Raw genomic sequence first — 27,650 nt, 5'->3', positions numbered from 1 at the left:
TCCCCTAAAATCGTGTACATGCATGTAAGCCCTCACCTAGGGCTTTAAGCAAAACAACATGTAATGAAACAGGCCCTCCGTACTTTCATTATTTACTGCCAGCCCAGATTGTGTTGCTGTTGTTGTCATTGTTTTGTTTTTTTTTTCTTGTTAAGGTTAGAGCAAAATGACATGACTCCAGGACCTGCTGTAGGCAGCATCCATGCTGTTCCACCAGCACCCGGGCGTATGCCATCTTCAGAGGTTTCCCATTAAAACACGTGTTCCTGGCTCCCTTGTCCCTCCCTTGCCTGGTTCCACCAGCCTGGGAGTTCCATTTTATTTCTGTTCCTTTTCTCCTCAATAAACTTTTTCTAAAAAAAACATGCGTTCCATTTGCACAGGTGCGCCACCTAGAAAGGTGAGTCATCAATGTAGGTGAACAAGAGCTAGCTGGTTTGTGGTATAAGGGGGGGCATATGTAGCTCCCCTCTTTCCAGAATCTGTCCACATGGATTACTAAGAAAGCAAAGGACAAAGAAGTCTAATCCAGAGCACTGTGACACACTAATAGTGAGGAGTCACATATCACTCTTTGTTTGGCACCAAACCACACTCTTTTCTCTGAATCACATTCAAGTCCTATAATGAAAGGGGAAAAATTTCTTCAAAGAATTTTACATTCCAAATATTTATCCTAAATAAGCAAAAAAAAAAAAATAGGCAACATGTCAATAAGAAAAACAAAGAAAGAAACAAAACAGCTTAACAAGTGTATATTTCAATAGATTTGTGTTACATTTGTATACATTTAAGCACTAAATTCCAAAATGGAGGCAAAATGATCTTCCCGTTTTTACCTCTTAACTCTGTCTCCTCTTGTATAGGAAACAAATATAACTCAAGATTCACACTTCCAAAAAAAAAAAAAAACTTCTTTAATTCAAAGATGAACTTGAGTATGACCTCAGAGAATTCAGAACTTATGCCACGTTAGTGCTTTAATAAACTGGAGCTGGCAATAACTGATCTCAAGGAAAATTCAATCAAAACTAAAGTCTTATCTTTCTTCAAAAACAGGACAGTTGAGAATTGAATGTGATGTCCTGGAAAAATCGAAGAAGAAATAACATCAAACTAGTTTGTTCCTGAAAACAAGGCAACGAGAAATTGATGGCATTTTAACCTGTGGTTTTACTACAAAAGATCCTGGGCTTAGAAACCTTGTCACTGGACTCCCTTAAAATCCAACACACAGGTAGAGACAGAGCACAAGGAACCACGGTGGCAACATTTCTGGGTCATTCTGAAATAGAATCCAAGGAGGTGCTGGAACCAATTACTACTATTCCTTGAACGGGTAAAAGTTCTCCACACAAACCACTTAAAGTGTTCAGACTCTCTTCTCTCAATTTCTCCCTCCTGAGAGGCAGTGAAGTGAGCAAGGAATGGAAAATTAAGAAAAAAGAAAGACTTGGCAACTTCTTTCTCACATCCTGATTAGTAGGATCTTTCATGAAGTAGCAGAAATAACCTGAATATCATCTTTTTTTCCCCTGACCTTAAAGATGGGTAAAATTAAAAAGAGAAGCCAATTTCTCAGTAATTACTGAGGACTTACCTACTTACACAATTCTACTCATTCCCAAGTTATTAAAAAAAATACTAAATCTGTCTTTGATGTCATATATATGTATATATTTTAAAATTGAATCATTGAATAGTCTGTAGGAGGAAGGAGACAAGATAATAAGAAAGCAGAACTAGCATTCCTTGAATGAGTCATCGATATGTATTGACTTAGCAGAGTATGTCTATTTCTTGAAAGAGGAGATATACCAAAAGCTCTCTATATCTCAACAAACACCCCCTCCAACACACACCTCCCAGTCTAGACTAATCAGCCCATATACATATGCATACATACATGTGTGCATATACATGTGTGTATATGCATGTGTGTGCATGCATGCATGTATGTATATATATACACACACTACTGTGGCAAGAGATAAGGGTTGTGATTGGCATATGCAAATTATGCTCTATAAAGTCAAAGGAAGGAAACTGAGTCCATAACAGGGGCCCAAAGATAAAATCTTGAACCAAGAGTCTTTAACTAAGGATGAGAGGGAAAAGCCTGAGAAGACTGGGCAGGGCCAGCAATAGTGAGGTAACAAGAGCAAAAGAGGAAGATGGAGCGAGCATGGTGTCTATGAAATCATGGCTAAAAACTAACAAAATCTGAATTCATTCTTCAACCTCCACCTCTGTTTTTTGCTGGGGTTCCTCATTCAGCAAAGCCAATCTGAATCAGAAGGCAAAAGAATGAGCTGGTGAGGTCTCTTCTGATCAGAAATTCTCATCACAGAGCAAACGAGAGGAGGGTGGCATGTAACTCCGCAAGACAGCGTCAAACACCTAGCTCAGAGGAGCACAGATCGGGATCACTCCCAGGAGAGGGACTATTTTATCATGGACATCTCTATTTAGATTAGGTCTTCACTCACGACTTTCCTCAATACCACAGAATCAGCTCCCACTGTTTGTGGTCCACACAGCTGCCTTTTCTTTACACTTAACCCTTCTATCACTGCGATGTATTTTATAGCCAGTTAGGTATATATTTGCTCCATAAATAGGTTCTGAGATCTTCTAGAAAAAAAGCCATGTGTCTGAATCAACTCTGTATTTCCTGTGCCCAGCACAAGTAACAATCACCCACTTTTTGTTAAATTGGATGTAAATAATTGCATCCATCATCTGAGTAATTCACCATATCAGGGAGCTCTGCTGGGTCTGAAAACTACCCTGTGCATTCTTACCACTCTCAATTTGTCTAGTAACCTGCACCTTCATACCCACGCATCTGAAAAGAAGAGATTATTTTATCATCCAGATGATACAGGAAAGTGAAGTGCAATGTAATTATCCAGGAACCAATGGAATAACCTGATGCTTGCAGCAATGTGGATATTTACTAGACAGCATCCTTCTTTTAACTTATTAAATACCAGTATTCAAAACCATTCAGATTCCAACATCAAACATTTTCCTGGTTGAGCATCCCCTCCTGGTGCAGCGGTTGAGCGCTGGGCTGCAAAGCTGCCTGCAGCCTCTGCAGCACCGGTTCGATCCCCGGCTGCCGGGTGAGGGTCCCACAAGGCACGCAGAACTCTCCTGCCACCCACTGCTCCCTCAGCAGTGTACTTCATCAGTCTGCCTGCTCTGCTCTCCACTCTGGCTCTGGTGAATTCTCTCACCCTCCCGCGCTTCTGACTGTACCCAGTGCTTGTATGAATAAATAAATAAATCTTTAAAAAAAAAAAATTCCTGGTGACTTTTCTGCCCAAGATACCTTTGTCAAAGAAGTTCACACTTGTGGCTCTTTCAATGATCAGAAGATCTCCACAAGGGAAGGGATTACTATCTGCCTCTTGTAATCAAGGAAATTGAGGCCAAGAAAGTTTAAGAGATGTCATTTTCAAGTGGCACATAAACACAATTCTTTTCATTTTGACCAAGGTCCCCTTCTTATTAAATGAAAGTGATTTTTCTTAATCTGAGAAATAAATGCATGTAATGTCTAAGAATATAAAGAGAATGCTTAGATTGTTGATCCTTGGTTTTGTTTCCATTAAATACATAACTACAAAAAAAAATACGTAACTACAAACATGTTCAAATCTAATATTGCTTTTTTTGTTGTTATTTGGAAGGCAGAAAGAAATATTTTACTTTTACTTTTTTTTTTTTACTAAAGAATAAAAATAAATGATTACCAGAGCTGTTCAAATGAAAAGCCACTAAAACACAAATTAATAAACTTTAAAATAACAATCATGGTAAATAGTAGGCTATGTGACCTTGAACATTTTCTTGTGCATTTTACTATAAATCTAGGAAATTGCAAGTCATTGGTTAAAGTTCATGATAATGTGTTTTTATGAGAAGGACTGAATGTCATTCTGAGAAGACAGAAAGTTTGTTTAGCAGCTAAAGGAAAACATTAGAAAGCAAATAGATTCTGGTAGAGAAAAGTAAAATTGACATGATTTGTAGCTCTGGGTGCCAACTTCATTAATTAATACAGACTTTAAATGCCTTTCAAGAATATGAGCTACAGGACTAGCATTACTGCTGGTGTAGATAGTAAATACAGATCAAATGGGTTTCATTTAAAATATGGTGGCTTCAGATAAGACTAATTAGCAGGATGACAAAAACAGTCAATAAAATAGAAACAAATCTTATTGTTCAATTCTGGCAACAATTAGTGGAATTAATTGGAAACTGTTCCTCTTGCCCACTCGCATATAAAAACTGCACTCCAATATTGGTTTTGGCATTTTTTATCATTTTCTTGTGTTGTAATAATACGAATCTTGTTCTATGTGACCAGAGATGCTAATGGCATCAGGGAAAGAGGGACGGGGTACGCGTGGTTGGGGGACAGGGTTATGGAATGACAGAGAAAACAAGAGAGGGGCTTAAGGGGGCAGACACATGTGAAAGATAGGAATCTACTAGTGAATAACAACAGATTTTGTGTTGGTTTCATGCATATTTTCCAAAGCAAGGTTATCTATTCTATCTCTTTTGAGGGCTCTCAATTTCCTGATTATTTGTTCTTTTAGTTATATATGCTGTGTAACCAACTATGGCCAAACCTTAGCAGATCTTAATAATATATATATATTTTTTAATTTGCTACAATTCTATCTTTGGGGCAGATCTCAGCAAAAGTGGCCTGTCTCTGTTCATGGAGCATCAGCAACTTGACTAAGGATGAAGACCCGATTCTAAGACCATTTAACATGCGTGGCCAGCAAATTTATATGAACTGCCAGGGGGGAGCTCATCTTGGCTTATTTGCTGGGGCTCCATTCTCCATATGGGGTCTCTACATGGTGGGTCAGGATTCTTATCCCATGTGAATTCTCCAAAAACAGAGGTGAAAGTACCTAGATCTTGTCTTAGGACTGAAATGTGAATAGTGAGATTTTAGCCACATTTCATTATGAAAGCAGGTCAAAGCCTTGATTCAAGGGAGGGGGCCATAGGAGGGCTTGAGTATTGACAGATATGGGGTCACTAAGATCACCAAAAGTCAGCCTACTTTCTGTAAAAGTAATGACTGACATTGGGCAACTATACTGAGTTTTCAGATTCCTGACAATGTTAAAACAACAGTCTAACAAAGGCTCAATATGACTCTAACACCTTACTGCATAATTCACATCACCCCAGATTCATAATCTACAGAATATAAAATAACATCATCCACCTAACGTGGGGACCCTGATATGAGCAACTTTCCCTCAATTTTTTGAAATATTTCTTTATAAAGGGAAATTCACCAGCCAGATTATTGTAGATCGACTTATGTTTCTCTATCTCCATAAAATATTTATTTAGTTCCATGCTACGTCAGCAAAAACATGCCATTCCTGATGTATAGGGTACATTGCTATATATGGGGACATGTTACCTATTCCTGGTGTACAGGGTACAATGGTATATATGCTGAAAGTGTGCCATGTTTTAAAACAGAGTCTTCAAGTATCAGTCTCATGGATTTGGACTATCTGAGAAAAATAGTTTATGGAAGAATTTTCAGCTTTAACTAATTTTTGCCCATAACTAATATAGCCCTCCAAGACTTGTATTATGGAAATACAGAACAAAGTGATGTAGGAGAAAGAACAAGCAATCTTAATTAAATTTAAGTCACAGATAATTTTCTATTTATTTGGGATAGTGCCCACCACCACAATCACTAAGCCTTAGTTTCTTCATCTTTGATAATCTAAATGAGGATAAAGTAAAATAGGACAAAATAAGAAACATGAAGTGCATCCTATGCTGCAAAGTATTATACAAAAGTACTGCTGCAATAGGATGGCACATAAAGGTCTATTTTAACCAACTCCATCAATCTTGTTTGTTTGTTTTGTTTTGTTTCTGGCAAATGCTTTAGCTGATGATCTCACACACTGGGACTGCAGAGTCCTACTGCTCACATGCTCACTGCAGGTGTTCTGAGAACTCCATATAAAGAACATAGTTTAGGATTTTTACAGATGCTAAAGAACCAGAATATAAATGCTAATTATGGGTAAGAAAGCCACTGAAGAGATGCTAAATGTGGAGTATAGGGTCTCCAGGACACTTGACATTTTCATTAAGAAAACTCTTGCAATTACCTGAGCCTCACCTGGTCATGCCTAAAGATGAGAATTTGTCCTTTTTCATAAACCATGTAGATTTCTCTCTGAGAATATCAAATCATAAAACACTGAATGAGCCTTGAGCTTCACATTTTCGTAGGCATTCTCTGGAACCTATGAGAAAGGTATAAGCTGTGTTCAAAGTTCTTGAGGAATGTATGGTCCATGACCACTTTTAAATGGCCTGTGATGCCACTAACATGGAGTAGTAGCCCGGGCTGAATGGGACAGGTGGGGATGGGCAGGAGCTACAATAGCTTCAGGAAGGTAGAGACAAACCCTGCTCGGGCAATAGGAAAGACTAGCTGAAGAGAACTAAACATCCATTTGTATGTAAGCATTAGGAAGGGACTAAATCCATTTGTATGTAAGCATTAAGAAGGGGCTGACTTCTTAAGAAGTAGTTTATGGACTTTTATAGGTTCTTAAAGATTAAGATGCTCAGAGAGAGCTGCAAAGGAGGTATTTAAGATGAAGGGAGAAACTGGAGACTGGATGACCAGAACTGATGGTTCCAGTATTCTGAAAGACTTGTGAATGAATGAAACTAAGAATTCAGATGATAAGATTAGTTGCATAAGGGAACTACAGCTGGTAGAGAGTCCCTGAGTCCAGGAGCAGATGTTAAGGCTTTCATCTGATAGACAATAAAGCACAATTATTATATGCTTTTAAGTACAATATTCCACTTTGTTTTAAAAAAAAAAAAAAAGGATGGAGTGAAAATGTTCTACAGTTCCATTTCTAATAATGAGAGTTCAAAGTCATAAAATTCTGATGTGAAGGAATAGAAAAAAAAAACCTTAAACATTGAGTCACTTTTCAATGATAGAATTATTTGTCTTTGATTAATCTTGAGGATATTTCATTTCTGATTGTGTCTCCTTTCATCTATTTCTATTTCATACATTTCTTAGATACCAAAAACCCACTCCTTTGAAACTATAATAAGAAATTTCATTTTGTGCTGATTTTTTTCCTTTTTGCACAAAAAGGTATTATGTTTGTGAAGATGTTATAATAACAAGCTCAGCAGCAAGTAAGGCAAGGCCACCGGAAGCTCGGTAGTCTTCTATGACAGTTATTGTCTTGAAATAAAATGCCTAATGATGTCTCCTTGCAAGGGTAAACAATCACTGAGTCAGGAGTTCACCAAGGAAGAGAAAACAGCAGAAGAGAATGATGTCTCCTTGCAAGGGTCTTTTGGGATGTGAAATATGAAAATAAAGTGTGACTTCTGAATTTTTTTCTATTACCAGAATCTAATTAGCTCTCTTAAACCACAGACTGTAGAGTCCTAGTGAATTCACACTTGCATACGCCATGGATGCAGAGAGGTTGCTAAGGTAGCAGATAACCCTATGCTGGCAAAGCCTAGCTAAATATTCGGATAAACACAAAAGTCAGGTGAACAAGCAAACCCTTGCAGCCCCCTGAGGCACAGTCCAGCTAGCCTTGCCTACTCCTCTGTATTCTACAGGAATGCTAATTTTAATACCAGCCTGGATCTGTACTTAGCAAATCTCCAACCCTTGCACACAGATTTAGAATTGTACCTGACATATTCTAAAATGATACTTTGATTTTTCACTCTCAAACCATGCAATTTTGCTTTCTAAAACTTCAGCTGAGAATGAATGTATTTAACATTTGGCTTTGGCAGGAAGAAAATGTTTCAGTATAGAAATAGGTGTCTCCATGAACAGAATTGTTAATTCAAACTCTGTCTATGCAATTAAAGAGAATGGGAATGTAGCACGTAGTAGGTATTTAATGATGCCATTTCATACACTGAATTCCATCAGCTACGTGGTCACAACTCAAAATTACATGGGGGATTTAGAAAAGTCATGAATGAATTAAATGATGCAGGATAGGCCAAAAGTGACTAATGGTTCCATGACAAAATAGAGAACGAGGAGACGAGAGGCTCTAGGGAATGATCCATAGAAAAGAGCATGTGTCTCATCCTACCCCGTCCTTTAAAAATATAAAACCCGAGTGCAGGAGAGCTGCTCCCCCCAACCCCACACTCCATGCAGGGAAATGAAAAAGATGGACCCAGGAATTAATCCTAAAGACAGGACAATAAAGGGGAAAGCACTATATCTTATTTCTACCTCCAAATATGACTTGTGTGTGATAACAGGAATACAATGTCACATCTCGAGGCCACAGTCACATCTGCTAATGAAGGATTTGGAAATAAGCAGCTTAGATAATGCCCTGTTTGTGTATGAAGACACTAGAGGTTATTTCTTATCCTCAATTATTTAGCATAATTCTAAAACTTCCCAGAAAGAAACGTTGTTTTCAAACAAGCAATTTTAAAAATTGGAAGGACAGAATTATGAAACATGTTACAAAAATATCAAAGTTGGACTCCGGGGAAGATGAAAGTCCAATTAGGAACCTGGTGCAGCAGCTCATTTGTCAGAGGGAGGCAAGAAAATGGCCAAAGGCACAATCGTAAGAGGGTAAGAGGAAGCCCAGGCACCAAGGACCACGGAGAGCCACTCGGCCTCCTATTCTGGAAATGCTGTTCTGGGCCAAGCCCATTCCAGGTAAGTGGGCCCAATAGCAAACAAATAGGAAAGTCCTGTACTCAGGGTGCCTGATTCTAGTGAGGAGAGATGCACAAATAAATGAGCAATATGTTGGAGGGTCTGTGCTAAGAAGGGCATGAAGCAGGCTGGAAGGAGAGGCAGTGAGGAATGCTCCTGAAGACTGGCTGGTGGGCACAGGCCATCCTGAGGAGGTGACATGTGCACAGAGACCTGCAGAAATGAGAAAGCATCCAAGGAGATAACTCAGAGAAATAGCTCCAGCCTGGAGACCAGAACGTGCAGATGAAGCCCTAAGACTTGAATATATTCTTGGTGAGCTTGAAGAAATACAAGGAAACCGATATGCCTCTGGGAGGTGAGAGGTCAAGGGTGAAAGGTCAGTAGAATATATGGCCAGCTTAGGCACAACAGGCTGTGCTTTTTCCAAGTCAAGCAGGAAACCTGCAAAACACCTTTAGGGTTAACCTGTTCTAACTCACTCACTCTGGATGCTTTACAGAGAATGAATTTCAAGAAAGCAGCATCTAAGAGGAAACTTGCTCATGAGGCTGCTGCAATGTGCCAGCCAGAGTGGGGTTTGGACTCAAGTGCTGGTGACAGAGGGGCAAAAGGCGGTCAGTTTGTGCAGTCATTCTATAGACAGTGCTAACAGAACTCTCTGCTGTGTCGACATGACACCCCAGAGAGTGAAGTGCTGTCTCTGGGCCTTGTGCCACAAGATGAATCCTTGGCAGGGGAGACAGCAAATACAAGTGAAATCTCAGAAATGGGACTAGGCCGCCCTTGGTGCAAGGGAGTGACGGAGGCGCTGGGCTGGGTGTAAAGGGAGGTTGGCATATGATCTACTGCAGCTCTCTGTGCACACAGGCCCAAGGCTGGTGAGTCACAGGCAATTCCTGCCTGCCCTTGGGGTGGTTCAGCAATAACTGGGTCTCCTCTTTGTCAGAAACGAAGGTCCATCTTTAGTCTTTAGAGGGTATAAAAGGCCAGGGCCATTTGATGACATACTTAAAGTAAGGAAAAAGTGGTGCCTGGGTCGTGTCTGGAAAACAAAAAAAATCTGATTGGGAACTCAACCCCCTGGAGTTCAGAAATGGTCAATCTCAGGGAAAACAGGGCTTGCTCAGTGCTGGGCTGCTGACTGTCAGCTGTGGTCACATAATTGGCTGTAGCACCGTGTCACCATAATTTTCTTTTCAGAATATGCCAGAATTGAAAATGCTTGTTGCAACTGTATCACAGGGCTAGACAGACAGCTTTGACCAATCCAGCCACTGATTGGCATCTATGAGTTTTCCATCCCCACTGATGAGCCCTGGTGGTGCCTGTTAGTACAGTCTCAGGAAACCGTGTCTGCTGAGACACACACTCTCATAGCCACTACTCAAGTTTAATTGGTTGGCTCCCATGTTTTAATATATCATAAGTAATCTTTTAAAACACTTCACTTAAGATTTATCAGTTAACTTTGTGCATAAATTCAGTGTTAAGCTTATTCCTTTTTGGATAATCTTTAAACCCATGCTAAGGATTTCCTCACTTCAAAATCTCTAATTGTTCTTGACATTTTCTTAAGTTAATAAGAATTAACTGACAACACATAGTTTACTGCTTCATGCTTAAGACTTTCCGAGAAAGTTTAACATTTAGAAGATGAAATCGACAATAAAAAGCCAGAAAGAAAGCTGGCGTGTCACTTTCTGACTCCCCCTCCAGGCCCTTGAATTTCCAGGCTCATTCATTTGAACAGGTAAATTCACGGCGTGGACAAATCTCCAGCCAGACTGGCAGGGGTTTCAAGGAGGCTGTTTTCACAAAACCAGCCAGTTCATGGTTCATTTAGATCTATTTTAAGGACAAGGACGAGCCTCTGTGCTCAGAAATTTCTTCCGATGCTTAATCCAGGGTCTGTAGTGTAAGCATTATAGCTGCACCCCCTCATGTTATGAATTGTCTCTCTGGACTTTTCTTATACATTCCAAGTGCCCCTGGAAAGGTCAGTGCACTAAATCAATACAGGTAAGTTTATTGGAGTCTTTCCTCAGTGACGAGCAGTTTCCAGTAATATCACCAGCCATGGCAGGGGGGAGACAGGAGGGAGAGCTGCCCCTAAAGGATATGAAATGAATCCAAGAATGGCACAGGGATGGGAAGAGGGGGGGTGTCAAAAAGAAACCTCCTTATCCTACTTAAAACATGACTTTTCAAAATGGCTAAGGACAAACAGTTCATATGTGAGGAAAATGGGGAATGAGACAATGGAGTTGGCAAGATTGAGGTAGCTGGTGACCTTGGTAAGTACAGGGAATAAAAGTCCAGATGACTGGCATGAAGTGGAAACGGATCTTCCATTCTCATAGTACGATGGTGAGACTGGAGGAGTGAGCGGAGGGGTCCTTGGATCAGACTTCAAAGGCTGCTGTCTAAGAACACCTGGCGCCTACAGCCTACACAACACGGCGCCAGCAATCAGATGGATCCCAGCACTCTGGGTAAATACGATGTTGATGGAATTAACTGAAAAATTGGGTGAAAGGGTGTATAAGGGGGATCTGGAAATGAAAATGCAAAAACACATTCACAGACTGGTGCTGATTTGGAAAAGAATTGGTATGTGTATATGTGCATGTGTAATATTTTCCTATTTCCAGTAAAATAACTGACACTTATTGAATGTTTTCTTTTTCAATTCCAGGTACGTACCCTACAAATATCAACTCTCTTAAAAACTAAAGCAACCATATGAGTAAGGTACTATGCTCCTTTTCTTGCAAAACAGAAAATGAAGAACAAAGAGATGATCAACTAGTTTAGGTCACGTAGAAAGCAGCAAAAAGGCAGACACATCATCCCAAGTGGTCTGGATTCAAAGTCCGTGCAATTAATGGTTCTGGTTTACTGGCTGCCTAAGAAATCATTAAATCTCACACCATTTCTTAGGTTCCTTTTTTTTGGCACTGTTACAATATATGCTATTTATGTGCTCATCTGTCTTTGTCTCTTTCTCTGGACGGCTTCCTTCTTAAGGGCAGGGACTCAATCTCCCTTGTCCTCTCAAAAACTTCAACAGTGTCTGGTACAGAACAACATGAATACTTATCCAGGATTGACAATATGCCAGGCTCTAGAGAAGAACTTTGTTTAATTTGTGTTTTTCTGAGGGCAGAAGGGAGAGTAGGGGGAAGGTGGAAGGTAACATAGGTAGGTGGACTCTAACTATGGAGACCACAAAAAAAAAAAAGACCCACACACAAAAACCAGAGGGCAAAGAGCCAGCAAAGGAGCAGATATTTTATGAGAACATGAACTAGATTTTATTTTTTCTCTGCTCAATGTTTCGAAAATTCAGTGTAAGGATTAATGTAAATCTATTTGAAAGAAGATGCTAAATTTTAACTGGAAAGACTTCTTTGTGCTAAATAATCTTTATAGCATTCTAAATTACAGCCAAGTAGCCATATCATTACAGGGCTGTTTAGCCTGAGCATTTTATGTGGAAAGTCAGGAGAAGGTGATGATGCATATCAAAATATATAATAAAGAACTTTCAAAAATCATGGGTATCTTTATTTACTCAAAATACTTTTTATTTAGCCATTTTGGTGCACTTAAATTAAAGGGGGAAATGAAACTAACCAGTGGGAACTGCAAAATGTCTGTGAAATGATAAAAATAGTATTTTGTACTCTCGCAGTACTTGCAATGAAATAAGGTCAAAGCACTTTACAACCATTAACACGTTCAACCTTACTCTGAAGCCTGTGGGCTATACAGGTGGTAAGCAATTTCAGTTCACTTTGCTGCAAACGAAAATGGACATGAAAGTGTTAAGTGGAAACAAGTCAGTTGTTACCCTTGGATGCCTTGGTTACCCCGGGATAATGCCACAGGGTCCCCACTGTGCATGGAGGGAGGGTGAGAAGACGACCTGCAGTTCCCCACTGAAGCCTCTCCTCTCCCTCCCAACAGAGTCCTCCCACAACAGCCCTAGGAAATGTGCATATACAGAGAATCAGAGAAAGGGTGTCTACTATCTCAGCGCCTCACCATCCCCCCAGAAGTGCTTCCACAGCCTCTGCTCCCATACTGTGTTCACAGATGCTCACACTCCTGCAGAAGCCCCTCCTAAAGTGCTCAGTAGGATGAGTTATAGAATCTATAAAGGGCTTGTTGACCGAAGGAAAATTGGGTAGGACTCAGGAACCAAGGTACCTCATAATCCATGAGTTCCTCTCACCTTTCCGATACTAAATATACTAGTCCAGAAAACAATTACACCACTCCTGCCAAACCAGACTCTTCCTTTAGGGGTTGCATTTGGAGAGAAAGACAGTGAGACTGGATAAGGCCACGCTCATGACATTCTCTGCAGTCAGAACCACTGCGGGCAAACCAATGTCCTCAACTGTGTGTTTGAACGTCCCCACCTCAATAGAGGACCCTGCCTTCTCCAGCTTGTATTTCAGGGGCCCTAACGCACTTCTAATTCTTCACATATGCAACACTCAAGGGATCTTCATGATAAAGACATTATTTTTGGAATAACAAAAATTATGCAAACCCCAGTTATTGCTGAGGCATCCTACTGGTTTTAAACCAGTAGACTGTTTGAAATGGAATTATATAACAATGACCTCATGTTTTAAGAAAGGTTGGAGCTCAGCCTGAAATCTTGATGCATCTGGACATCAACGTTCACTCCTTATACAATCCCTAGAGAGCAAATGTCTCCTCCTATGTCCACCTGAAACACCTGTGTAGAGTGGATTAAGCAGACACACCTGGGAGTTCAGCAACATGTGTCACATGACCCCATGTAGAAGCTGCTGCTGCTGCTGCTGAGGATTGAAACATCATCACACCAAGAATGAGCTGACATTCCAATGCCACGTAGGAAACGTCACAAGGTGAGTGTCAGCAAGCAGAATCCAAGGACAGAGTAAGGTCTGCAGAAGCCAGATGAGGGAAGGATTGTTGGACGAGAGGGAACCCAGAAGACTCTTGCACAAGAGGCAGTAGGTCCCGTTGCGGAAAAGAAGACAGGAAGTTAAGTTTTTATGATGTATCCTCATCACTGAGAATCAAATATTCATTCATTTAACAAGTGAGCAAGTAACATGAGTGAGTGGACAAGTGAATGTCCCTGAGAAAGAGCCTGTCAGCAATAAAGTGAAAATTGGAAGATGTTCTCACTTTCCAGACAGAAGATTAGTATCTCTAAGTCTATGATACATCAACTGGTAAGCATATCGGCTGTGATGATAGGGTATAAGAGAATAAAAAGTAATACCTTTAAAATATCCAAGATTTATTTCCATCTAAAAACAGATAGTCACGTAATAAGCACTATATGGATGTCAGCTGACTGAAATGAATTACCAGACTGGAGAATCCACCACCTTAAATCTACTTCTGTGATTCCATGACAACAAGCTTTCTAGCTACCATCTAAGTTGTCCAGAATCAGCATGGAGAGGGAGTGCATCAGTCTGGATCAGGGCCTGGCTCTGAACAGCCTGAAATGGCAGACCTGGAGTCTGGCCTTCACCCCTGGGACCTGTCGCATCCCCACCTCATGCCAGAAGAGCTGATCCCACAAGCTTTTCTATTGCTGCTGGGAACCCTATTTTCATATTGTACTAGAGCAGGGTGCCTAATATTGTCCAAAGTGGCACCGTATTGTGGAAAACTGATATTTACAAAACTAAACTAGTTTCCCTTCACTTCTGATTATGCAAAAGCAACAACCCAATAAACGGTAACCTCCTGATAAAGAAACAATTCTCTCCAACTAACCTCTCCCGCTCCATATCATCTTTCCTAATCTCAGCCACTACCAAGATGCAGGTGGTGACACCTTTACAAATAGCGTCTACTTGTTTGCTAATTCCCTCTAAAATAGTATTTCATTCCTTTTTAGAAGTGTAGCTAATTTATAGCAAAATGCAAACTCTGAATTGCTGATGCATGCAACAACATGGATAAACTTCAAAAATAGTGTATTGAGTCGAAGAATTCAGGCACAAAACAGCACACAGAGTATGAGCATTTATATGAAGTTCAAGAAGTGGAAAAACTAATTTATAGTGATATTTGTTTTTAATTGAGGTTATCTAAGCTTCCTTCTCCTTGATGATGCTAGTGACTGGTTATTTGGTTTAATTTGCACTTAGAATCATTACTTCTTTAAATGAATGCTTGACATGACCTCCAAAATTGCTCCATAAAGTGATAATGTGGAAGATGGATTGGAATAATGGAAGGACGATGTTCAATTTCTGCTCTTCCTTTTCTGATGCCCCCCAAAAACCCCACGAAATCAAGTGATTCTAAACCAGGATGAGTCAATCAGACCATCTTGTCCAAAGACCACATTTCGCTCCGATGAGAATGTTAAGGTTAAGCAGGTCACAGTGGCAAATCCCCCACCAAAATCCACCTCTTTCAACTCCCAATTCCCACTATGTCAGGAAAAGTCAAAGAAAGCCCCCGTGTGTGTGTGTATGTGTGTGTGTGTGTGTGTGTATGTGCAAGTGTTCACAGAAATTTCAGTTGATTTCAAAGTTTAGTCAGTACCTACTGCCTCACAGAACAGTTTAGATGGTTAAAAGATCAGAAAGGTGTAAGAAATACCTATTTTCTTTATGTGAATTCACTTAGCATCCCGCCAACATAATCAGAAAGGGTTTTAAGGTATGTGACTTAAGAACACTGAAAGCAAGTAGACTCAAAACTGAACTCTCATTTAATTTGGGGATCCCTGCTTATAGTGATTTGTGGCTCCTGTAACTCAGCTTTAAAGCCAAATAAAATGAGGAGGATATTTATCCAGAGTGCAAAGCCAATTTGGTAGTGATAGCATGGGAAGTTATTGACACCACAGTAAAATTCCAGCTAGTACATTCATTTTTTTTTTTAAGATTTTATTTTAAACTCAGCAGAAACCTTCTACTTACTTGACCAAATAGACCATTCTCTTAAGTGATGTGCACCCACCTCCATCATAAAGAATCTTCTGGGCCCCAGTCGCGTCCCTGGCTAATGAGACTCAGTGTGAGCATCACTTAGTAATGTCTCCCAACAGTCCCCAGGCTGCCATGTGCCAGAAGGTAGGTCTTAAGGTTTTCAGTGACTATTTGTATCTTTCTGAGCCCTAGCTCACTCTAAAATACTTAAGGACAAAACCCAAGTCTCATTGTTTTAAGTCTCAGTTTCATTTTTCCATAAAATGGTGATAATATCAATATCTTAGGGCAGTAGAAAGGCCATAAGTCTGGATTGCCAAACATCTGGCACAGTAGAACATATTCAATAGCAGCAAATGGGATCTGGCATCATTACCGGCAGCAGCCACAGAGCACTGCACAAAAGTGTGCACAAAGACATGAGCCCAAAGACAGATAGACCACTTGATGCTTGGGGCTTCTGATGTAACACAGGATCCTATTCTAGCACGCTCCCCCACCGAGGTGTTTGTCTAGCCTCTACCTGAGCACCTGTAGTGCAAGAAGCTCACGGTTCTCAAGACAGTCCCTTCCAAAGTTGATATTCCATCAGAAGCAGACCTGCATGTGCATCTTTGACAGGAAACACTTGTGGCATGGACAGGGGCATCTGCTCATTAAACTCCAGAGGTGACTATAGGCAACTGAAGAATCTCAGCTCCCTGGCACCCGAAACGCTCTTGATACCAGGTAAATGCTGTGTTGGGTTAGCAAGGCCATGGCTTACTCCTGGTCTTTGCTCAAGTGGCCCTTTCCTTTCCCAGCTCACTGCACAGAGCATCTTCCCAGGTCCTGCCTGGCCACAGATTCTGCCCCCTTGTCTCTGAGCCTGGGTTAAGAGCCTTTGACAGTCTGTTACAGGACCAGAAATCCTAGCTTTGCCAGCCCCTGAAGCCACAGAAGAAACAAATATTGTTGCACTCTGAAGTGGACCTCGTCGTCACAGAAGAATGAGTGGCACCCATTTTCCAAGTGGGATATAGAGGGAAATTAATTTTATATATTGTTATCTGCATAGACTATGCCAACTCATTTTGTTTGCAATAAAACTGAAATACTACTAATAATTATTTTTATCACTAACTCTGATCTCCTCTGGCTCATGGCTTAGTGAATATATATATATATATTTTCAAAAATCAATATTTAATAAAGTTATCAGGGTCTGTGTCTTAAATTGAAGCCTCCCCACCACACACACACACACACACACACACACACACACACACACACACACACACCCTTTCTCTTTTCCTTTTGTTTTATTTGAAAAGTGGAAGAGATGGCTGCTTTCTGCTGTCTGTTCACAGCTCTTTGCTTAAAGAGCAGTGTTCTCCTAGAGTAGTTAGCTCCCCAAATGTCAAGCATTTGATTGTTGGGAAAAAAAAAAAAAAACACGCTGTCACCTCTCTACTCCTACAAGGGCAGAAGACGTTTGGTTTCGCCACAGAAAGTGTAAGACCCACTGATCTGAAGTGGCACCACTGTGCAGCCAACATTTCCCACCAGGTGTCCTGTCCTCAATGACCCCTCTAAAGCCCTGTCCTCTGGGCCAGTCATAGTGCTGAGATCAGAAATATGACCCATCAGAGTCACTGCTATTTCTCAAACCATCAGTTACACTCACACCAGAAGTTCTTATAAGATAATCCCAACACCTGCCTTGGGTCTCTTTCAAGAAACATTTTCAGAGAAGAAAAGTGTATGGAACAAAGTAACTAAGTACTCTTGATGTATTTACCAATTTTCTATGCTTTCGATGCCTTTCTTTACCACAATAAAATAAAATAACATGCATGTGAGATACAAAAGGAAATCAAGCACAAAACTCAAATGCAAAGAGCTGTCAAACCCCCTAGGAGGACTGCAGTATCTCCCAATTATTTACAACTTTCCAAAACTGTCATAGATTCCCAAGTTATATTCACGACATTTCTCACATGGAGGACACTCCGAGGCAAATAATGATAAAAATAATACTGATAACAATAATAGCTAGTGTATGTTAGGCATGCTTACCATATGCTTGACACTACGGTCAGCATTTTAATTTTTTTTAAAAGAGGATTTATTTATTTGCACAAAAACTGGGGTACAGGCCACAGATGTGGGAGCATGAGAGAATTCACTAGAGAAAGAGCGGGGAGCAGAACAAGCAGACGGACCAAGGACACTCACTGCTGAGGGGAGCAGCAGGCGAGGCAGGAGAGGGCTGCCGCATCATGTGGGTTAGCTCCCTGGCCGGCCGGGAATTGAACCGGTGCTGCAGAGGCTGTGGACAGCTTCACAGCACTGTGCTCAACCTGCTGGCCACTGGGGAGGCCCCCTATGGTCAGCATTTTAAATTATCTCCTTCATTATATTGCTACCTCAGTAAGAAAGGCATTATCAGCCCCACTTTGCAGATGAAGAAATAGATGCTATAAGACATAATCTGCCAAAATTCTTATCTAGGAAGGAAGTGGCAGAACTTGGTGGGGGAAAAACAAGAGATCCTCTTCGCCCCATCCCAGACCAAATTCTGCTGTGGCTGCTGTGATATACTGCCCTGAATTCTGTTACGATTCTGTTATGCTTTCTAAGCTTCTGTGTCCACATAACCCTACAAGTCCAGAGAAGATAATATGAAAAGGTTCATGGGACTCACTACATGATTATGTGAAATAAAATTCTCAATCTCTACCAGTATTTTAATACAGAGTCTTTTAGAGTCAAGAGCTTGTGCTGTTACTGTATTCCATCATTTACTCTGTGACTTGCAAGTTATTTTACCTACACAAGTTTAATTTTCATCATCCATAAAGTGTGGATAACAACAGTATCTGTCTCACTGAGAACTCATGAGTTTTGAATTAAATAATGCATCTAGGGCACTTAATGGAGGGGTATTTAATAACTGCTCAATAAATAATGAAATGTTTATAATTACAATATATCATCTTCACAGCGTAAGAAATTTCCACTTTGGACAATTTATTCACAGACATTTAATTTCCATGAAATTAGAAGTGACCTTGAGATCAACAAATCATAATATGGATCCAGTGCAGGAATTTCCTCCTAAATTTCATAGTTGACTGTGAAATTCTTATTCATAAAATATTCTGAGGGAAAAATAAGCATTTAATTCAACTTTAAATATGGAATTGTTTAGTTACTACCTAACTGAACACAGATGCTTTTCTCCGTACTTTAGTCCACCTGCATCCCTTACTTCCACCCATATATTTTCTTTAATTCCATTTCAGAACTTAGCAGAAATACTGAGCTTTGATTTTGCTATTCATACTGTCCCTTAAAAATGACTGTAATTTCATTGCAACTAGTTTTACAGTAAGACCAAATTTTTGGAGCTCCTATAGAGTTTCTAGTTTTAACAAAACATTTAAAAATATTTAGGGTCACAAGGTATGCATTTTTGCAGGCAATATAGTTTAAGAAGCCAGGCTTCAGGTTGAAACCACCTTGTGTTAAAATTCTATGTCTGGTCATGTAATACAAGTTGTATAAGCTAGGAGAAAAACGCTCAAGGGACCCTAATTCACATGTAAATTAAAGAACACCCTATATATTTCCCTAAGCTGCGGTTAGGATGTCAGGTCAGTGTGTACACAGCACTCACTAAATGCACAGAGGAAGGGCTGCTAACAAGGTTTGTGATACTAGAATTGGCCACTGGTCATTCTGCCTGGAAAAAGAGCATTTGAGAAATAACATATCAGTTCAAGATTAGTTTTCATTAGTTTTGTCCTAATAAAGGAAAATTACTTCAATAACATTTTCCAAAATTTCTAAACAACTCAAAGTAAAGATTGAGGCCCATCTCTCCAGGAAATGGTACTGGTAGAGTTTCATTCTAATATGTCCCAGTGCTGGTTTTATTATTTCATTTTATATATTTTATAGTGTTCTCTTTTCATTGTTTCTATAACATTTTTTTAAAAATTTTAAATGTTGATTTATTTATGCATACAAGAACTGGGATACAGGCCAAAGGTACAGGTGGTGAGAGGATTCACCAGAGACAGAGTTGGGAGAAGAGCAGGTGGATTGACTGAAATACACTGCAGAGGGGAGCAGCAGGCAAGACAGGAGAGGTCTGCTGTGCCAGGTAGGTTGCTCCCTGGCCAGGGATGGAACTTGTGCTATGCTACAGTGGCTGAGGATAGCTTCAGAGTATTGCGACTAAATCCCTTGTGCCTCCAGGGAGGTCCTACTTCTATAACAAATTTGCTTATCATCCTTCTTAGTATTCCTGAGTCCAAACTAAGTATTTCTTGTTGTGAAACAAGTAAAATCAGGGGGAAAATAGTTACCGATCACCTACTATATTTCCAAGAGGTTTACAGAAATGCTATTTGCTTGCTTTCTGCTTACTAATACAATTTACATCTATATTATCTAAGCATCTTTGTCCAGATGTGCCATTAAACACTTCACTGCTATGGAAACTGAGGCTCTGGCAAATGGAAGAACAGAACTGAGATTTTAGATGCAACCTGAGAGCCAGATCGGTGGTTGGAATCCATTTGATTCTGCTAAGGAATTCAACACTCTTTAGCTGAATATAACAGAATCCAGAGATTTTATAACACAATAATAAGCTCAGACTCATGGTCACATACTTTATGAGTAACCAGGATGTTTATGATTGTTAGGTCCTTTTTATTTATTTATTGTCTGTCTAAATGCTATGAAATGCCCTGCTTTCTCTACCTTACGGTTTATTGAAATCAGTATAGCCATGCTTGTCTTATTAGCATCATATAGTCTTTTCACCCAACTATCTACAAAGTCTCACTGCCTTTATATTTTTTTAAAAGGAATCCCTTTTTTTTTTAAGATTTATTTATTTGTTTGTTTGTTTTATTTATACAAGCACTGGGTACAGTCAGAAGCGCGGGAGGGTGAGAGAATTCACCAGAGCCAGAGCGGGGAGCAGAGCAGGCAGAAGGACCGAAGTACACTGCTGAGGTGAGCAATGGGCGGCAGGAGAGGTCTGCGCGCCATGTGGGACCTCCTCCGGTGGCCTGGGAGCAGCAGGAAATCGAACCGGTGCTGCAGAGGCAGTGGGCAGCTTTGCAACCCAGCGCTCAACCGCTGCGCCACTGGGGAGGCCCCTCACTGCCTTTATATTAAGTGTCTCTCTTCTTGACAACATTTTAGTCAGGTCTTATATCCATTCTAACAAGCTCTGCCTTTTCACTGGCACATTTACTACAATAATACTTGTGCAATTATTAATCCCAATGGATTCAAAGTTACCATTTTAGGGGCTTCTCTGGTGGCATAGGGGTTAAGTCTTAGTGCTATCACAACAGGTCACTGTGACAGCCTGAGTTCAATCCCCAGCCAGGGAGCAACCCACATGGCACAGCAGACCTCTCCTGGCTCACCCGCTGCTCCCCTCAGCAGTGTATTTCAGTAGATCTGCCTGTTCTGCTCCCCACTCTGTCTCCGATGAATCCTCTCACCCCCCACATCTTTGGCCTACACCCCAGTTCTTCTATACATAAATAAATATAAATAAATCTTTACAAACTTACCATTTTATCATTTGTTTTATGTTCCTTCCCTGTCATTTTTGATCCTCTGATCTCCCTTCCCATTTTTCTTTTGATCATTTAAATATCATTTATCATCACATTTTGTCTGATGACATTTTTTATACTTCTTTACATTATTTTTTAATAATTGCCCTAAGGAATAAACTACACAGCTTTAAACTTTAAAATATATATTTAGAGTTAACATTGCACTACCTCACATAAAATGTAGAAACTTATCTATTTAGCCCCCATCCCTTTTGTTAAAGTTGTCATAGTTATTACATGAATATCCATGGTAAACTCCAGAATACAATGCTATTATTTTTATGTTAAAAAGACATCAGCATTTTTAAAGAAAACTAAGAAAAATGTCCACTTATATTTATATACATATTTACTGCTGCAAATCTCTTCATTCTTTCCTGACTGTATACATTTCAATCTAGTCTTGTAACCCCTAAATATAAGGAACTTCACTTATGATGTTTTACTTTTTTTTCACTTTTTGAATTTATTTTGCACGGAAGAACTGGGGTGTAGGCCAGAGATGCAGGGGATAAGAACATTTACCAGAGACAGAGTGGGGAGCAGAACAGAAGGCTCTACTGAAATACACTGCTGAGGGGAGCAGGGGGCGAGACAGGTGAGGTCTGCTGCGCCATGTGGGTCAGCTCCCGGGCTGGGGATTGAACTCAGGCTGCAATGGTGACAGTGCTGAGACTAAATCCCTAAGCCACGAGGGGGGCCCCACCTCCTATGATTTTTCATATTAATCTGCTACTGGTGGTTTCGAATCACTAAATGGCTTTACTTTTGCCTTCATTCTCGAAGGATATTTTTTTATATACTAGATACTTCATTCAGCACTGCCCTCTGCCTGGAGTGTCCTTCTCCCTAGCTACTTTAAAGCATTTCCCTTTTCTTAACTTTTCAGTAGTTTACTACAAATTCAGTCCTGGATTCAGTTCTCCTTAGTTTTACTGTATGAATTTGCTGAGCTTCTTGAATCTATAAATTTATGGCAATTTTTTCTTCAAAAAAACTTCAAGTCTCATTATCTCTCCTCTCCATTTTAGACAAATTGTTCTTGTCCTACATATTCCTGAGATTTTTCTCATTTTTTCTCAATCTTATTATTTATGTTCTTCAGATCAACTAATTACTATTTCTCTATTTTAGGGTTCACTGCCTCAGTCTTTTGTCATTTCCAATCTGTTGTCACATCTATCCAGTGAAGATTTTAATTTTAGATAATATTATTTCTGGTTCTAAAATTATGACCTACTTATTTTTTATAGTTTTTTTTTTTTTTTCCCCTCTGATGAAATATACTATTTTGTCATGCATTACAAGTATATCTCCCTTTAATCACTGGCCACAGTTATCAAATCTACTTTAAAATCCTTGGCTGCTAGTTCATTCATCTCCACTCATGTGATTTTTTTTTCTTGAGAATTAGTCATAATTTTCTTTAAGTCGAGTGATACTGACATGCATCCTAGACCTTGTTATTATAGTCTCTGGATTCTGCTATATTCAGCTAAAGAGTGTTGCTTCCCTTTCACTTAGCAGAATTCAAGTCTGCGAGTATCCTCCTTCACCTTCCTCTTCCCCTTGGCTGTTTTGTTACACTGACTATTTCAAAAAGATGGATTATTTGGCAAAAAGAGTCTCAGACCCCTGAGTACACAATATTGCACATATGTAGCAAAAATTAAAGCGGACAATTTGGACAATATTGTCATTTAATTCAACTGATATTTACTGAGTACTTATATGAATGCTAAACTCTACTAGACACTGTATAACAGCTGTGAACAAAACAAGCTCAGCTCTGCCTTCATGGAACTTGTAGTACAGAAGTACAATCACTAACCTAATGATCACAAAAAATAGTGTAGTATAAACTGCTAACAGTTCCTAAAAAAGTTACAGGTCAAAGTGGCATTTTGTATAGCCTAAATGCTGATTAGGAAGAGACATTTGGGCCACACTCTAGAATTAATGGGAATTTCCTATGCAAGGTGATTAATAGAAGCATGATGGTAGACACAATCAGTTAAAAGATGGAAGAGAAAACCTAGAGTATTTGAGGACAGGAAAATAATCAGACTAGAAGATTCTTACTAGATGAGACTAGAACAGGCAAAGTCCATACATGCAGGTTCCATGTTAAGATCCTGATGTACTGTCACCTATATTATAAACATCAGCAAACAAGAGATTTCATTGTGAAAGTGACAATGTTAGACTTTTTTTATGATCACTCTGGCTACAGTGAAGAACAGACCAGAACTACTTGTCCATGACAGAGAACAGTAAATGTCAATCAGTGCCTCATATTAGATATTGGTTGCTTAAGTTGGGGTAGTGGAAGTAAGCCAGAGGGAAATATGAATATAAGAGACATTTAGTACTTTAACTCTTATAGATGGCTTACATCTTTTATCTTAAGGTTGAAAGAAAGCAAGAATCAAGATAATATTTGATTTCAACCTTTTATAAATGACTATGTGTTTGTATCATTACCTAAAGACGAGTATGTTTGGAGGAAAGAAGAGTAAGTCCAGTCTTGGACATGAGTTTGAGGTTTCTCTGACATATCCAACAGGAGATGACACATCAGCAAATAGAAGCTGGGTTTGAAGCTTCTATTTGTTGTTTAACAATGGGAAGTGAAACTATGAGGATGAAGGAGATTGTTTATGATGGTAGTGCAAAATATAGAAGAAGGAGGGCTAGGCGTGGGCAAACATTACATAGCTGACACCAAAATGTCCTAAGACTAGTTCTTAGGGTAAATAAGGGTAGATCAGCAAAAGAGAGAGACAGAAGGAAAGTCTGTATGTATGGCATCATAGAAGCCAAGAGCAAAGTTGAAAAAATTTAAACAAATATTGCACAAATGCTCTTGTGATAGTTAGCAGAGTAAGAACTAAAACATTCTCACTGAAAATCATGTACGTCAATAGAGGAAGCCAGTTTATAGTGGGCTAAGAAATGAGTGGAGAAAATATGAAAGGGAAAAGTTAGCCATTCTTTAGAGAATTAGTTATCAAGAGGAAAGACACAAATATGATGTCTTAAAAGTGAAGACTGCATTTGAGAGAAAATTTATTACATAAAAATTATTTTATTATACATATGATGCAAATGTAGTAATTTGTTTGTTCAAGGTAGAAGATACTTCGATGGTTCAGTAGTAACAGAAAAGAGTAGAGTAGGGTAAGACAAAGGAAAGAACATAGGAATAAGAAATGGGAATCCTTGGGCCTCCCCGGTGGCGCGGCAGTTGAGCGCTGGGTTGTGAAGCTGCCCGCGGCCTCTGCGGTGCCAGTTCGTTCGATCCCCGGCTGCTCCCCGGCCACCAGAGGAGGGTCCCACATGGCGTGCAGACCTCTCCTGCTGCCCGCTGCTCCCCTCAGCAGTGTACTTCGGTCCTTCTGCCTGCTCTGCTCCCCGCTCTGGCTCTGGTGAATTCTCTCACCCTCCCGCGCTTCTGACTGTACCCAGTGCATGTATAAAACAAAACAAGCAAACAAACAAACAAACAAATAAATAAAACATGCCTCTATTTAAAAAAAAAAAAAAAGAAATGGGAATCCAGTCCTGAGTAGATAGTGGTCTTACATGGAGGAAGGTCCCCTGGCTAGTTACGACTGGAGGCAACAAGAACAGAAGACAGAACCCTGACAGGTGCACACCTATGTGGGAGGCAGGTAGCCAAAATTACCTGTATTTCCTTTGTGAAGTAAGAAACAAGGTGAAACTGCAGGATTAGAAGCACATGACATTGTTTAAAACCCCTGATGGCGCAGGGGTTAAGTCTCAGTGCAATCAAGTTATCGCCAGCCTCTGCAGTGCAAGTTCCAACAAACATAGGGCGCAGCAGACCTCTCCTGTCCTGCTTGCTGCTCCCCACTCTGTCTCTGGTGAATCCTCTCACCCCCCCACCTCTGGCTGACACCCAGTTATTCTGTGTGTAAATAAATAAATCTTTTAAAAATAAATACATAAATAAAATTTTAGAAGGGAGAACAGATGAGACGACTGTAGTATGATTTCTGGGTAGGACAGAGGCCTGTCTGGGATAAGACCACAGGTGTATATGAAGCCAATGTGCCCACTTGTAGAAGAGTGTGCAGCTGCCAGGGTGCCCATCAGGGGAGCTGGCTGTTGGTATAAGCTATTCAGAAAGGGGTTAATGAAGTTGGCTCTAATAAGGAGTGACTATGTAAACCCATGTGGACCACACTTTTCTCATTTGTTTAATATCAACAACAAGAACAGTACTAATGCTGACTATGGTGTGTTTCCAGAGCCCCTACTAGAATTTTGGGAAGTACCTGACCCCCTCTTTGACAGTGTTGAGTGGGACACTCTAGACTTTTTAATCCTAAGAATGCACAATTACAAAATACATAATTTCTAGTCTAGTCTAATTCTCAATGCACTTTAAATAGGTGCTACTTATTAAGACTTGGAAGCTAAATTATCTCATTTAATTTGTACAGAGTATCTTCCACAAGCTAATTGGCAAAACACATTTTTTCATCCATTCAATCAGTCAAATTAAAATTATTGCTTGCTAGAAAAATAAAAAGTCTGGCTTCAACTTTTTTGATTTCAAATAAATATGTATAATAAATGACTTCATGGCAAGTAACTCTCTTCAGAATTCTAATTCAAGCATAGACAGAAAAAGCAAAGAGCATTGCAGAGACCCTGTGACCTGAGAGAAGCAGAGCCCGCAGGCTCACTTGGCTCTCACAGAACTTGTCTCTGAAGCAGGACATTCCTCTGGCCCCAAGTTTGGTGCCTCAGAAGTTTTCACCTCTCAAGACAGTGAACCACAGTGAAAGTCACATTAGATGAGATTGACTTTTTCTTAATAAATGGAAATAAGACAAGTGTGAAAAGAGAAAAAAAAAGAACAGCAGTGCAAAGGAACTTTCTCAAGGATCAATTTTAGGAAAGATTGCATGTGGATCTGAAAACTGATTTCCTAAAGTATATGCTCCCCAGAGCCCTCCACAGGTGTATGTATGTCTAAGAAAAGGCTCACTCCCAGGGGAAGGGACCACGTCACACAGCCCTTTTCCAGTATGTGCAAAACTAATCTATAATTCCAAATGCAGGATGTTTAAGCTCATAGACACTTAGGAAGTTCGAGGATGTCAATACTGCACACATGAGAGTATCTCCATATCCGAAACCTCAATTGTCCATATTGCAGATAAGAACACTGAATCTTAAAGAATTAATAGTTTTTTGAAGAAATTTGCAACAAGGTTTAAAGTTGCAATGGAAAGGTCTAAAAATACCCAGGAATAAAACTCTATATTAATTCATCATCTACTCATTACTGCAACACATACCTAAGTCTCTTCTCTGTTCCAGGAATTACAAGGATACTTCAGGCACATATCCTGTCCTTAAGGGGCCATCAGAAGATAGAAGTGTGCACAGAAATTGCAAGACAAGAAAGGATATGCAAACAGAAATGCTAGTATAAGGACAGTGTCTTCAGGGTTCGGAGGAGGTTCAAGGGTCTAGTTTTACTATTATGGGTAGCACACCAATGACTTACTTCTAGGAACACCCCAATGCTGGTTAAACACAGACCAGGGGATGAATCTCTTTCCACTATGACTGGAGTTCTACGACTTGGAACCAAAATCTTCAGAGAGCAAACATGAAACCAACCTCTGCATTACTAGGCAAAGGAGGACTCGGTATTCAAAAGCCACACCTACCTTCTCTCAGGAGGCCTGAGGGCTCTCTACTGTGAGACAGACAATTCTCCAATGACAGATGGTAGAAGGTGGACAGGGAGCTCTAGTGGCAGGAAAGGAAGAGGAAGCACCTTTGAAGATGCTAGAAAATGGGACAAAAATAATTTAGAAAACTCTTCTTTAAATTCCTTCAGAAAAAACTTTCAGAAAATCTGTTGTTTGATACCTAGAAAGCATATGAGATGTGAGTAATGCTAATCAAAATTCTGACCTTTCCTCAGCAATAAAAATAAACTGGTCACCCCACTCCCCCAAACTCTCCGAGCACTCGGTCAATGCCTCTCTTTTGACATTAATCCTTGTATCACAAATTAGGGTTTATACTTACTGGGGTCTTTCCCCACTTCCAGACTATGAGCTCCTTGGAAGGAAGAGCTGGTCCATCTCATGTCTGTGTCTTCCTGGAACATGAACACAGAGTAAGTGCTCATTTGACCTAAAAAGCAAGCTAGGAAAGCAGCTGGTACCATGTAGGCAACACAAAGTTAGAGATTTCTACTGCAGATCTCCAATTGGCCTCAGAAAA

At 40.0% G+C, this 27,650-nt stretch overlaps 1 long non-coding RNA gene across 1 annotated transcript; it reads right to left on the bottom strand.

Moving 5' to 3' along the window:
- Window positions 1-6,287: 6,287 nt before the first annotated feature.
- LOC129146952 (uncharacterized) lies at window positions 6,288-27,514 on the bottom strand. Its single transcript, XR_008554363.1, has 3 exons — window positions 27,453-27,514; window positions 27,086-27,206; window positions 6,288-6,323 (listed from the first exon to the last, which is right to left on the bottom strand). It is a non-coding gene; the product is annotated as an uncharacterized LOC129146952 (long non-coding RNA).
- Window positions 27,515-27,650: the final 136 nt, after the last annotated feature.

This window comes from Talpa occidentalis, unplaced genomic scaffold (assembly GCF_014898055.3).
Source record: "Talpa occidentalis isolate TD23 unplaced genomic scaffold, MPIMG_talOcc4v2.1 talOcc4.5, whole genome shotgun sequence".
In the NCBI taxonomy this organism is placed as follows: Eukaryota; Metazoa; Chordata; class Mammalia; order Eulipotyphla; family Talpidae; genus Talpa; species Talpa occidentalis.
This window is presented reverse-complemented; position numbering and strand designations above follow the sequence as displayed.